Genomic DNA, 13,492 nt, shown 5'->3' on the forward strand with positions numbered 1-13,492 from the left:
GCGATTAAAATATCCCTTTGACACTAAAATTTTAGATACTTTAGCTTACACTGGATGCACTTAACTCATGTTATTACAAATGTCACTAGCATTCCTTTGCTTCTAGCCACCTCAATTCAAAATAAGCTAATCTGAATTTTTAAACAAGTTGCTGAAAATGGTTGCCGTTCATTACAATGCAGGCTTCAATTCTTTACGCATATTATTAAAAACATTTTGAAGCATATTCTCTGAAATTTAATTTATCGTTTCTTCAATATAATTTTTTAGTACGATATTATTAATATAGGTTCTTTTTTTCTATAGAAAACGCAACCATATTTCTGAAACACACTATACACTGCAGTGTTTACTTCACTGCTTGAAGACTTCGAATGCAACAGCGGCCGTAAGTTTGTGTGTCTGACGGGAGCAAGGACATTAGTGAAGGGGTGAGAGTGAAGTACATTCAGAAATGCAGGTACAATAAACATGCAAGTAAAAATAAAATGTCCCTGTAGCAGTAATATTAGTGAAGCAGTGGGGCGCGCGGTACCATTGCAATTAATAACTAACACTGCAAGCCATAAGGTCAAGGACTCGATTCCCGACGGGATCATAGACTTTTTCCATTGGTCTAACCCTTCCAGCTGCACTATGGCCCTGGGGTCTACTCACGTCTCACAGGAATGAGTGCCAAGGCTGTTTCTAACTTCTCTCATTGCAATGTTGTTAACTCTCTGCTTTTCTGATTTCTTGGCTGATCCATGGGTTACATCTTGGAGGAAAGTGGATCGACAGTATAGAAAAAGCCTCCATGAAGAACTGCAGACAACATTGTTGCTCCGCCCTATGAGCTACATACTCGCAGATGAGGAGTGTGTACGTATGAATGGTAGTCTCTTAAGGGACGTCCTTTTCAGAAATAAATGGCAGACTATGAATTTTATGATCTCATGTATGTCACTCTGAACAATAAATTCCTAGTTAATGAACAGCTACTTATAGCCGTCCGTTCCTCAGCCGGGCTAGTCCAGTACAAGACGGGAAACTGCGAGCATCCGGAAATAGAACTTACACGTGCAAATATAAACTTCATCAAGAGATGTCGGGAATGCATGAACGCAGATGGGAGCCACTTTGAACAGCTCCTGTGACGCAGTTTAGTACTCATATTATTAAATAAAAAATAATTATGATCATATATTATTAACCAAAGTTATATGAGTAAAAATGCGCGGAAGTTACGGATAGATAATGACGCCATCAACGCCAACCATGCGCATGATGACTGTGGGCACAGCAGAACGTTTTTTATTATTTTAAGGATATGCTGTAGGAACCAAAATGAAATCACTTCTTCTTTCTTGTAAGGAGGAGGGACTCGAAGGCTTACACTGCAGCCTGAGGTTTATTGTGCTCATCTCTGAACGACTGGGCAGCGCTCTTCTACAGAAATGTTGAGCGGCTCGAGTATTTTTCCAAGTCAAAGAATGCCACACTCTGCATGCTCTGGTTCATACCATGAACAGATATTCGTCTCTCCTTTCTGCTTATGTATTACATATCTATGGTGAGGAGAAATTAAAACATGGGGGGGGGGGTTACTAAATTTTTAATACGTATACAAATATATTGACGTAAAATTCTGTAGATTTTAGAAAAAAAAAAACAAACCTGAAATATGCAGAAGAGCCGGAAGCATTTCACCACGTTATGAAAACAACTAATGCTACCAGGCGAGTGAAGTGGTCTAAAGCGTAGCGTCTGCAGTGCTGATAAACGGTTCCAATCCCAACACGATCCATTATGTGTTATATTTATAAAAATATAGGGCTTCATATTAACCCATTATATAAGAGAGATTTTTTTCGATTTTTTTTTTGTGAAAACTCTCAGAGATTATCACTATATACCAAATAACAATATAAAATATAAAAGAATTCGAAATAGTGTTATTTAGGTCCTTTTATTCTATGTTTGATATATCAAACGCTGGGCATTGGTGTATAGCAATGTTATTTGGAAGGTTCTGTACAGAATTATGCGGGATGTGACAGGGTAAATAACTGTTTTGGGTTATGGGGATGTTTGGAAAGGTTTCAAGCATATGTAAAGTGCTCTGGGATAAGTGGAACCCATAGTTTTCTATGGTGAAAGTGGAACCTAACGTATGACAGTGCCAGAGAATCAAATATGAAAATGAAATTTAGTGCATATAAATTCCAATTTCCTTTTTGAGTTCATTATTACCTAATAGTTTCACCAGCCTTTAATAGTTTTAACGTAACAGTTATAGGTTCCACTTTTCCCAAGTTTCCACTTACCCCATTGTACCTTATGTAAAATAATTTACACTGAATTTTGCAAGAAACTAAATTATTATTATCATAAATCATAATGGAATAAATTGTAATATAAATAGTCAGAAATTGTGAACACTTATTTCAAATTATCCATAAATACAAAAGTAATCCACATGATACACTGTTAGCCTACTTGGTGTGGAATTTTAGAAAGCAGTCTTTTGGGTGCTAGACAACTTTAAAATTGATGCAGTTGTATTTTGCATTTTTCTTGCATACTCCACAGCGCCTTTGAGTGTCCTGACATTGCACCAAATGATTTTTTCCATCATACCGCAATTCAGTTGGTATCAGTGATGGTTTCTTTGGCAAAACAGACGTCCTTGGGGAGCTCAAATTTGGAGTTGGAAGTGTTACCAATGTTATCCTCCTTATGAATTCCAACAAAGGATACCCTGGAACATTTTTCCTGTACTGTATAGTAACCACATGTTTACTACCGCCCCATTCAAACAGAACCTGAAAAATGGCCACCACCATTTTTTGACCTGATTCGAATTCGATACAATCCTCGGTATTGATCGACCAAATCAACACCTCCCCCATATACTTGTTGTAGTTGTTGTTGATTGTCGGTTGAGTAACAGCAACACGTTTCTTTTCACTTGCATTCCATCGTTGACAAGTTCCGTAAGCAAGTGTCACATTTTCATCTTGAACATTAGTGCCCATAGTCACTTCATTGTTATCTTGCCATTTGATGAGCATTACTTTCTTGTCTTTTGATTGAAGGGTGTGAGTTGCACCTCTTGACTGTTTCCCTAGGTCTTTCAACGGTGCATTTCCAGTCCTACCAGCTCGAATTGTTCCTATTACATTTAAGTTATTTTGTAACATTGTGTTGAGGAGTTCTAAAGAATTGAAATAATTGTCAATGAAGACAACTGTTAACATGAATAAATCCAATACAAATACTTTGAACAACTGACGACCCCAATGATTTACCTTGAATCCTACCTTTTTTCCCTGTATAAGGACAAAATTTAAGAAGATACCCTTCAGGTGTGGCTAAACACCAGAACTTGAAGCTGAAACCGTATTGGTTTGCCGCGAATGAATTGCTTCATTGAGTGACGGCCATAATACAGCTTCATCCAGTGAATACTTCGAGCCAAGAGGTTGAGCAGATTCTTGAAATTTGTTGTTGACATAGTCAATGAGGGGCCTTACTTTGAATACCCTTCTGTTTGATCTATTTCAGAATTGTCACTGCAGTGAAGAAATCTATGAATTATGTCAAATCGATTTCTTGTCATTGCATTTGAAATCAATAAGTTGTGTGTATCATCTCATGTTTCCCAGAATACCCGCCGGTGTGGCACCTTCACATAACCGGAAACTAAAAGAATTGCAAAATATGTGTATAGTTCTTCAATGGACAGATGTATAATGCATCCTTTCTGGGCTGCATATAATACAGTCTGCCGACATATCATTTCCATCATTTCTAAGTCGAATACCATTTTGAACAACTCATCGGGAGACTTATCAAAATTCAAATAAAAAATATGATCATTAGGGGAGGGTGGTAGAGAAATTAAATTAGTTTTATGAAGATTTCTTTCAATCCATTCAGTTGTATATTTAGCTTTCTTGGGTACAGATTTGTTTACTTTCTTCGGTATAGACTTGTTTACATTTTCAGAATTTGAAGAAGGATAAACATTCAGATGAGTTGAAGCAGTAGAGTTCGATGGTAATTCTCTATGAGACGCGACTGTTGTTACATTTTCTGATCGTTTCTCAACCCTAGGTTCATTCACGTTTGATTCAAAATTTATATCCTCTCTCTGTTTGAAATGGTCCCTCTGTCTAACTATCCTCATCTCACCTTCTTGACGTAAAATTCCTCTGCCTAGTTTTTCCATCGTCGTCGCTGCCACCATCATCCCGATCACTGTCGACGCCATCAGCAGGAGGGTTAAGTACCACCTCTATTTCGTTAGCAGCATGTATACTTGCACATGTTTCAGGTTCATCTGCATCTAACACCTCATTTAGCTATTTTATCAATTGTTCTGTATCTTTCCTGTAGGATGGATAAAAGTTCACATAAACGGCCAGCGTTTGATATATCAAACATCAAAGTTTACGTAGCCCTCCAGTCCATATCATTCAAATTATTATGAAAAACTATAATAGAACTGAAAGGATACACATTTGCCAATATGTTAAAATAATTAATTAAAATCGAGCTTTCAAAACCAACTATTCATAAAATAAAAATCCAACTTATGTGTTATTCATCTTCCAAGGAGACTGGTACTGGAATTTCAACACTCGCAACAACTACCAAATTAAAACATTTAAGTTTTCCATTGTTTCCAATATAGAGGTTGATGATTTATAAGGCAACTGGTGTACCAACAATCACTATAAAAACAGAACTTCAAATATACTACAATCAAACCGACGGTACCATCGAATAACATTGTAACTGACATTTTGAAGAATTTGGGTTTTAAGCGTAGACTTGAACTTCTTATAACAGACTATCTGTGGTAAAATTATGATTAAAATCGGTTGGATTGTTGGGCAGTAATCGCGCAATATTAAAATACTGTAACCAACAATTATATATTTTATACGTAGAATAATATTGTATGTCACTTACGAATTTTCCAAGTGTGTATTTTCGCAATAATGTTCCGTTAAAGCTATTGTAAGTCCCATACCATAGTCTTCATTGTAGGAAATGAATGAACAGTTAAAGCAGGCTATACAGTTTTAAAGCATTGTATCTGCATTCTACAACAACATGTAGTTGTGTTATTTTATTCTAAGTTGTCAGCCTTGTTTAAACGAGAAATAACGAGGGATGAAACTGCAATGGAGCGAAGTAAGCGGATGTCAAGGCTTTTAAAAAGCCTTGAGCGGATGTTACTTCTTGCGAAGGAGATGTATAAAGATGCAGATGAAAATTTTCCTGGTGAGTTTCATTTCGCTATATTTTATTGTAACTTATTATATAATGTGTTCTTGAAAACTTTAGCTTAAGAATGGAATATCCATAATAACTATCATGTGGCCAGTGTAAGTTAGTGAGGTTATGTACTTGTGCGTTCTGAACGTTGCTTACGGTTCTGAAGTGGGGTGCCGCTATTTTCCCGTCAAGCATTATTACAGGCTTACCAACATACAAACCTTTAAATCTTCATAATCATATTCATGGCTATACTCAAGACACTGTATCATGTCTTAGGGTACGGCCACACGAGCTACATTTGTAGCAAGTTTTCTGCTACAAATGAAGCTGCCGTAATTGTCGCAAAATGGGTGGCCACACGGGCGCTACAATTACTGCCAGTTTCTGCGTTAAATGTCGCTACGTGTGGCCACATGACATGCCACACGTAGCGACATTTGTAGCAAGTTCTTTTGCGTTTTGCAGCACTCAACCGTAGTGTAGTGGAAGCTTTCTTCCGAGATGGATTATGAAGCCAAACTCGCTTTTTGTGTGTTGTTAGTGTACATTATTACAGTCACACACAATTACAATGCGCATGAGAAGAAAATTTATAGCAGTGCCATAAAGTTAACTTTTATTCCTGTGTAGATTTTACAACAGGCAATATTGTTCGTCAGTAACAATCGGAAGTACAGTGTGGGTGAAGGGTTTGTTGAAAGGCTGTATGAAGACCTAATTTCTCGTGGTTCTGTAGAAGGGTCATTGGGATTGTACGACAGATTAGACATGCTCTTCTCTTTTCAATACATGAATTTCTGAAACATTTCCAAGTAAAAAGGAGTTTTAAACATGACCCAAAACACAACTCAAAGAGACAATCTGTTTGTAACATATTTGAGATATCTGTCTTGTAAAAGAATTGTGTTTTTTCTTTTTTACCAAATGAAGTCGCTGTGAAGGGTTTACTGGAACGCTCTTGTATAGATTTTATTATTGAAGGAAACCTTTGGTCGAAAATGAAAGAAAAAAATGTGTATTCTCGAAGAACGGTATTTTGAAAAGAGTATAAGTAAACACAGCTATCATAAAAGTTCTCTTTTTCTTGGTTTCGCAGAATGCTTATTGGACGTTGCGGCAATTTAAACTTGACCCTTATATCCCAAAATACAACTCAAAGAGGAAATGTCTTTATAAACAATACTGATTTGTGAGGTCAGTCCTGCAAAAGAATTGTACGTTTTTTTACCAAACAAAATTGCTGTGAAGGGTTTGCTAGAATGCTTTTGTATACATTTTATTATTGAAGAATTCTTAGGTCGAAATTGAAAGAAGAAAAAGTATGTACTTTTTAAAGAAAGATATTTTGAAGAGAGTTAAAAAATAGGGCAACTCAGCTGGACTATACATAAGCGAAGAAATATTTATTGGCACTGTAGTCTATTGTTAGTAACAAAATATGTTATATATATTGGCATCGTATTGTTATAAATCTGTCATGATAATAATTTCCCATCTAAAAGTCAATCTCCCTCTCTACTTCACTCCCTGATAAACACAAGTTAATTCTGTTATGATTTCATATACATACTGAGAATTTCAACCATTAAAAAAACGGGTTTTCCTTCAAATTTGAGAATGCCTTTCTCCCATTGTAGGCCTACATCTAATCCAATAGAAAACAGAGTTTACATTCTCTTAAACATGATAGATCACGTTTCTCAGATTATTATTAAATTTCGGGGGAGGGGGAAACTGAAAAGTGAATCTTAGGATATGTTACAATTTCATGTCTCATAAATTTTTTTACCAACAAAAGAAAATTTAACGCTAAAAGATAAGCGGGGTGGTACAAATTGCGATATCTTATAGCTAATTCGAGAGACAAATTTCACTGCACTCATCAATGTCACTTGTTTTATTTTTAAATACATTAGGCGTGAATAAAATGCCAAGGTGTTGTATGCCCGGCTGCAAATTCAATTACTAGAAAGGAACTTAGTGGCGATATTTACTTTTCCTTCTGGTGAAGTAACAAAAAACAGGAGTAAGATTAAGAAAATAGTATTTAAAATTAGCTTACGCGTGTATCCATACGCTTTTGTAAATTTACATTGCGCTAAATTATTGTAATTCTCTACTGTAAAATGAATAACTTTGATTTGTTATTTCACTCTTTTTAAAGTCTTAATATGTGTCCTTTACATGACTTTTGATTTTCGCTTTCTATCTCATTCCTAAAAAAATTAAAGCATAAACATTCATTTTACACGGTTGTTTGTACTTTTATTACAATTTTTTGTTTTCTTTTGCATGATATTTATTCTTTATTTATTGTCAGTTAGTAGATAAAAGTCTTTTGACTCACTGAGTCTCCTCTGGGAATTAGTAAAGCGGAAATAAATATTAATATAAATTTAAAGTTTAAAAAATATGGATATCATAATAAGAAATTCCCAGTAACTAACAACAATATTAATTCGTTTAAGCTGGAAAATTATTGGTCACGAATAGACCTAACATGTCAGAATGCGCCAAACTTGCTACACTTACTGCTCCGTGTGGCCGCTTCCATTTAACTCAATGCGGTCTATAATTCCAGCTACATTTGTTGCAGAAAGTTGCTACAAATGTAGCTGCACGTGTAGCCACCCATGTCGCTACGTGTGGCCACCCAACAGCAGTAAATGTCGCAGAAAAAATGGACCCGGACCCATTCGAGTTGCGACACGACCTTGGGATGCGCCAAACTTGCTACATTTACTGCTCCGTGTGGCCGCTTCCATTTAACTCAATGCTGCCTATAATTCCAGCTACATTTGTCGCAGAAAACTTGCTACAAATGTAGCTCATGTGGCCGTACCCTTAGCTTTCAAGTTGCATTGTAAAATATGATTTAACTTAAGCCAGCATAGTAATGGGTAAGGAATTGAAGGTCGCAAATAGTTGGGACTCATATTATGATATGACTAGGAACACCCGTTTTCGCGAGTGATTCTTTTCACGAATTTCTTCTAATTGATTCAAGAGAGTTAAAATTGTTATAGGTATGAAATGTCTTTGAATGAGCAGAAATTCGTGGAAAAAAATCATTCACAAAACTGAGGTTTCCATTAAATTTCATAAATAGCTCCATTCATAAATAAAAATTGAGACATTTCTCTTGCACCAATAATACAGGGGGATTAATTTATGTGAAAATATTCTATATTTCAGTATATGGTTCGTGTGGCCTCGGTATTTTTGTAATATTACGGCACAGTTAATATACACCTACCTACCTGTATTCTATAGTAGTTGTTTCTAATTCCAAGCTTGCACCTCAGTCTTGACATTTACGTTGAAGCTCAGTTAGTTCAGTAATAGTTTTAAATTTTAATTAAATAAACTTTTAGAAATGTGTTATATATTTTAAATTTTTTTAGATGAAAAAAATGAGTCTTTAACATCCTCTCCAGCGGCTGAAATTTCCAGAGAATTACTAAACATTTGGCGAGACTTGGATCTAAGTGAGGGCGAAGATTTTGATTCAGATGATTCATTGAGAGATCCAACATTTACTCTCTCAAAATAAACCGACAAAAGCTCATCTGATACAAATAGCGACACTATGGTAATTTAATTTAACTATCCCTATAACCTACATACTTCAGTTATAAAATTTAACATATTATGTTGACTTATAATTCAGAAAAAACAACTTGATTTTATATTATATTTCATATTTAGAAACCATGTAGCTTATGAGGAAGAGATAATGTTGTAACTCATATCCTTTCTATTACAGGTTGGACCTAAAAAATTAAAAAAAAGAGAAAAAGTATACCGTACACAAATCACGTACAATCAGATGTTGTTGATGTAGAAGATCGTCGTACTACCACATATGAAAGTCCAATTAAGGAAATTATTTTGCCAAAAATCACTAACCAAAGCATCCCAAGAGACAATATTGCGGTATGTTATAATTATAATGCAAAGAATCCTACTAATAGACAAGCCTTAACTATATATGTCTATCTATTTCAATATTACTTCTACTGACATATTCATGATTCCCTTTTTCGATGTTACTAATTTCTTAAGAAAAGAATTATATACAATAATGGAATACAATATTTTATTTTGGATCCCAGGTTGATCTCCAACAAATGGAAATGGTACAAGAGCAAGATGCTTCTGATGATGACAGTAAACTACGTGTACAACACATTGTATTTCACAATTCTACTTATAATATGCCCATTCAGGATGTGAGTGAAGTTGACACAAGCGCAGAACAGACATCGTTTGAAGACTCTGTGAATGCTGAAATTTCTAAGCAAAATAAAAATAAACATGCAGGAAAGAAAACTAGTCCTGGTAGAAAGTGGAAAAAAAAAAAAAAAATGAAAGTAATTGGACGATCAATATTAAAAAAAGGAAAAGGAATGAAGGATCAGAATACAGTTCATCTACAGGAAAAATAATACAAGCAAGACAAATGGGACCAGGTTGCGCCTTAACATGTAGATATGGTTGCAAAAACAAGGTCACTCATGAAGGCAGAGGAAAAGTTTTCAGTAGATTTTGGAGTCTTTCAGAACACACTAGAAAATGGGATTACATTACAAACAACGTAAGAAGAATTGAAAGGAAAAGAACAACAACTGCTTCGCCTAAAGTCTCTAGAAGACAGTTCACTTTTATTTACACTACTTTACCTGTTGGCAATGAAGAAAATAGTGTGCAGGTCTGCAAAACGATGTTCCTGCATTCCCTTGGCATAAATGACATGTGGGTGATGACAGCTATGCAGGAACTTGATAAAGGAACAGGAATAGTTTCCCCAGATAAACGAGGAAAACACAGAAACCGTGGAAATGCTGTGTCGGAGAGTGTGAAGGATTCCATACGACAACATATTTGTTCTTTTCCAGCTGTAGACTCCCACTATATCAGAAAAGATTCTACACGAAAATTTTTGGATGGTGATTTATCCATAGCAAAAATGTAAGGAATTCAACATAGCCTTCTTTTTACCAAAGAAAGACCAATGTGAAGAGTGTAATACTTACAGTATTGCAAGTACAGATGTGAAGCTCAGTTTAGAAGATTCTCATGTTGGACATATAAAAAAGAAAGATGTTATACGTGAAATGAAAGAACGTGATAAATTGAAAGCTCAGAATGACAAAAGCGTATGTGCGGCAGTTTTTGATTTGCAAAAAGTTCTTCAAACCCCTTATTCCGATTACTTCTATTACTTAAGAAAATACTCTACCTACAATTTTACAATCTATGATTTGGGAGAAAATAAAGGGTACTGTTTCATGTGGCATGAGTCCGTTGCAAAAAGGGGCTGCAATGAAATTGGTAGTTGCCTACTGAAGTGGATAGAAAGAAAGAAGAAAGAAAATGAAAATATAAAGGAATTCATATTTTTCTCAGATAACTGTTCAGGACAGAACAGAAACAGGTATATTTTTGCTCTTTATTTATTTATAAGCGAGAAGTTCAATGTTAAAATTACACATAAATTTCTGGAAAAAGGACACACACAAAATGAAGCAGATTCAATACATGCTTTTATTGAACGAAAGAAAAAGGGACGAACAATATTTACACCTGAACAATGGATAATGCTAGTGAAAATGGCTAAAACAAGTGGAAACCCATACGACGTAACGGAAATGGCACAAAGTGATTTTAAAAACTTGAAGTCTTTAATCACTGACGAAAAGGGCAACTGGAATTTGACAGAAGAAAAAGAAAAAGTAGTCTGGTTGAAAGTTAAGCAAGTTAGAATTGTTGCAGAATTAGGAAAGAAGATTTTCATAAAATACAATCATTTTGATGAGCATGAACATAGTATTGACATACAGCACAAAATCAGAGGAAGACGCAAATCTTGGAAGGATATCAATCTCAAATGTGCTTACACTCAGTGGCGACTGATTGACTGAGGCAAGTGAGGCCGTGCCTCAGTCACTTGGCTTAACTGAAATCAAATTTTGTGTTTTTATGTAATGTATTAGTTATTTGAATGAAGCATATATCGCTGTAGAAGCATTTGAAAACGTTGATGTATATAGAACTGTTTTGCAGTAAAATTTGTTCCTGAGGCCGGGATCGCTCGTGCCGGGTCTGGCTTGTGATGTATATAGACCTGTTTTGCAGTAAAATATGTTCCTGAGGCCAGAATCATTTGTGCCGGGTCTGGCATAATGCATTTCATGTCCTTTCGCGGGCTTTGAGTTTATGCTTAAAACGTTGTAGCTGAGGCACAATTCGTCTGGCCTGGTCAGGTTTCACTCGTCCCATCCATGGGCCAGCCTCAAGGGTAGAGTGGGGTGGGAATAGCCATTTACAGTTATTACAAACGATAACGAACTTTTCACAAAAATGCGAAGTACGGCACAGTCAATGCTTTTTCGATCTAGACCAGGCCGTAATGTTTGTTCGGGTTTTCTATTTCAGTGCATGGAGCTCAGTGAAATATTATATTATAACTTTATTGCTTATCATTGCTAAGCTTTATTTAGTGTGTGGGAGACCGGCCTTGGTTGTCACACATTTTACAAAAATATTATTTAAAAATATTCTAATAGGATATATATTAATCATTTTTACAGAACAGTTAATTCTATCCTTTGGCACCTTAAAATAAAATTATCAAAACACGAGATGAAACAGAAAGTATTAATATTTTATTTTATTTGTTAAGTGCGAAATGAGACAACCAACCCCAGCTCAGGGTTGGTTGTCACATTCACTGGGGTTGGTTGTCACATTGAAAATAAAACCTGAAATAAGATGTTGGAAGTTTTATACTCAACTATTTAAGAATTATATGGAAGAATTGCATGACTTAGTGTCAATAAATTTTAATACAGAGAACAATAATGTTATAATAATGAAACATTTAACTTATAAATATATGAATATTGATCAAATAAACTACATTTAACGAAATTTCACTGAAATTTGAACAATTTGAATTATAAATTAACAAAAACGTAATTGCAGCACAAAAATGACATCTTCTTCATAAGTATACAGGATTATTACTAAGTGAAAATGAAAAAAATGGTATTAATTTTCAGTCTGTTATTTCAAACAATGCACAACACGCACAGAATTATTATATTATCCGAAACATACTAATCTGAGTCACAATTGTGGCACACATATATATCACGAAGTCCGGGGTACAGGCTTCATGACCCAACCTTTGCAGTCCTGACATTGTATCCACACCTCCTTAGAACGACTCTTTGAATATGGTTCAAGACAAACAAGACAAAAGCATTCATCTTCTTCACTTTCTGAATGTAGTTCCACTCTGACTTTCTTGACTTGGCTCTTCTTTGTGAACAAAGTTCTCTTGTTGTTAGCTAATTTATTTTTCTTCCTTTGACTAACCTTTTTCCTTTCCTCCAATTTTCTTTTCATGGGAGTGTCAGTTAATATCGCTGTTTCACCTTCCGTATGACACGCCGTTTGTCAGGTTTAGGGCCTGCTTTAGGGAATGGTCTTAAATCTTTTGACGAAACCACTTTTGTATCACTTTTCCCAGTGGTATTATTTAACGTCTTTGTGACATCAACTGGAAAAGAATCAGTAAGAACTTCAGAAAGTCTTGCAAGAGCATCAATATCGACTTGAGGTGAGATTGCTTTACCTGGAGCTGTAGGTTCATTTTCTTTTTCTGAGTTTCCTGTCATTGGCTCATCAATTGGATATTCGCGATCTGTTACCAAACTTGGTGCAAAGTCAGTGTCACTGAAAATATCCCTATTGAATGGCCATATGCCTGTTGTTCGACACCCTGATTGTATATTTTGGATCGTCATAGCCTGAGGATATGCAGTGGTCAGTATTCCTGGAATATCGTATATTGTCATGCTTTTTCCAGGATTACTGACCATCCAAGAATCACACGCTCTGTTAACCACTTTCTTGAGAGGACCGAAAACTGTCCTGTCTAAGGGCTGCAATTTATGTGAATAATGGGTTGGAAATGATAACATAACCACTCCATTTTCTTTGGCAAAATCAAGACCAGCTATGCTCAAATATAAGCTGTGGTTATCTAGCAACAGCAAAGAAGGCTTTTGCTTAGAACATTTACATTAGTCGTAAAATGCTTCAAGAATTGCAGGAAGTCATCCTCATGCATCCAGCCTGATGAATTCGCGGTACCTTTGCTCCCAATTGGTCCTCCATTCAAGAAGAAATCGCGAAAGTTTACTCTAGGAAA

General features: G+C 35.5%; 1 long non-coding RNA gene across 1 annotated transcript; it reads left to right on the forward strand.

The window, feature by feature from the left end:
- Nucleotides 1–2,075: 2,075 nt before the first annotated feature.
- Nucleotides 2,076–11,171, forward strand: LOC138693793 (uncharacterized). The gene is made up of 4 exons (XR_011330451.1): nt 2,076–5,274; nt 8,676–8,863; nt 9,038–9,207; nt 9,387–11,171. It is a non-coding gene; the product is annotated as an uncharacterized lncRNA (long non-coding RNA).
- The last annotated feature ends 2,321 nt before the right edge of the window (nt 11,172–13,492 follow it).

This window comes from Periplaneta americana, unplaced genomic scaffold (assembly GCF_040183065.1).
Source record: "Periplaneta americana isolate PAMFEO1 unplaced genomic scaffold, P.americana_PAMFEO1_priV1 scaffold_21, whole genome shotgun sequence".
Classification (NCBI taxonomy): domain Eukaryota; kingdom Metazoa; phylum Arthropoda; class Insecta; order Blattodea; family Blattidae; genus Periplaneta; species Periplaneta americana.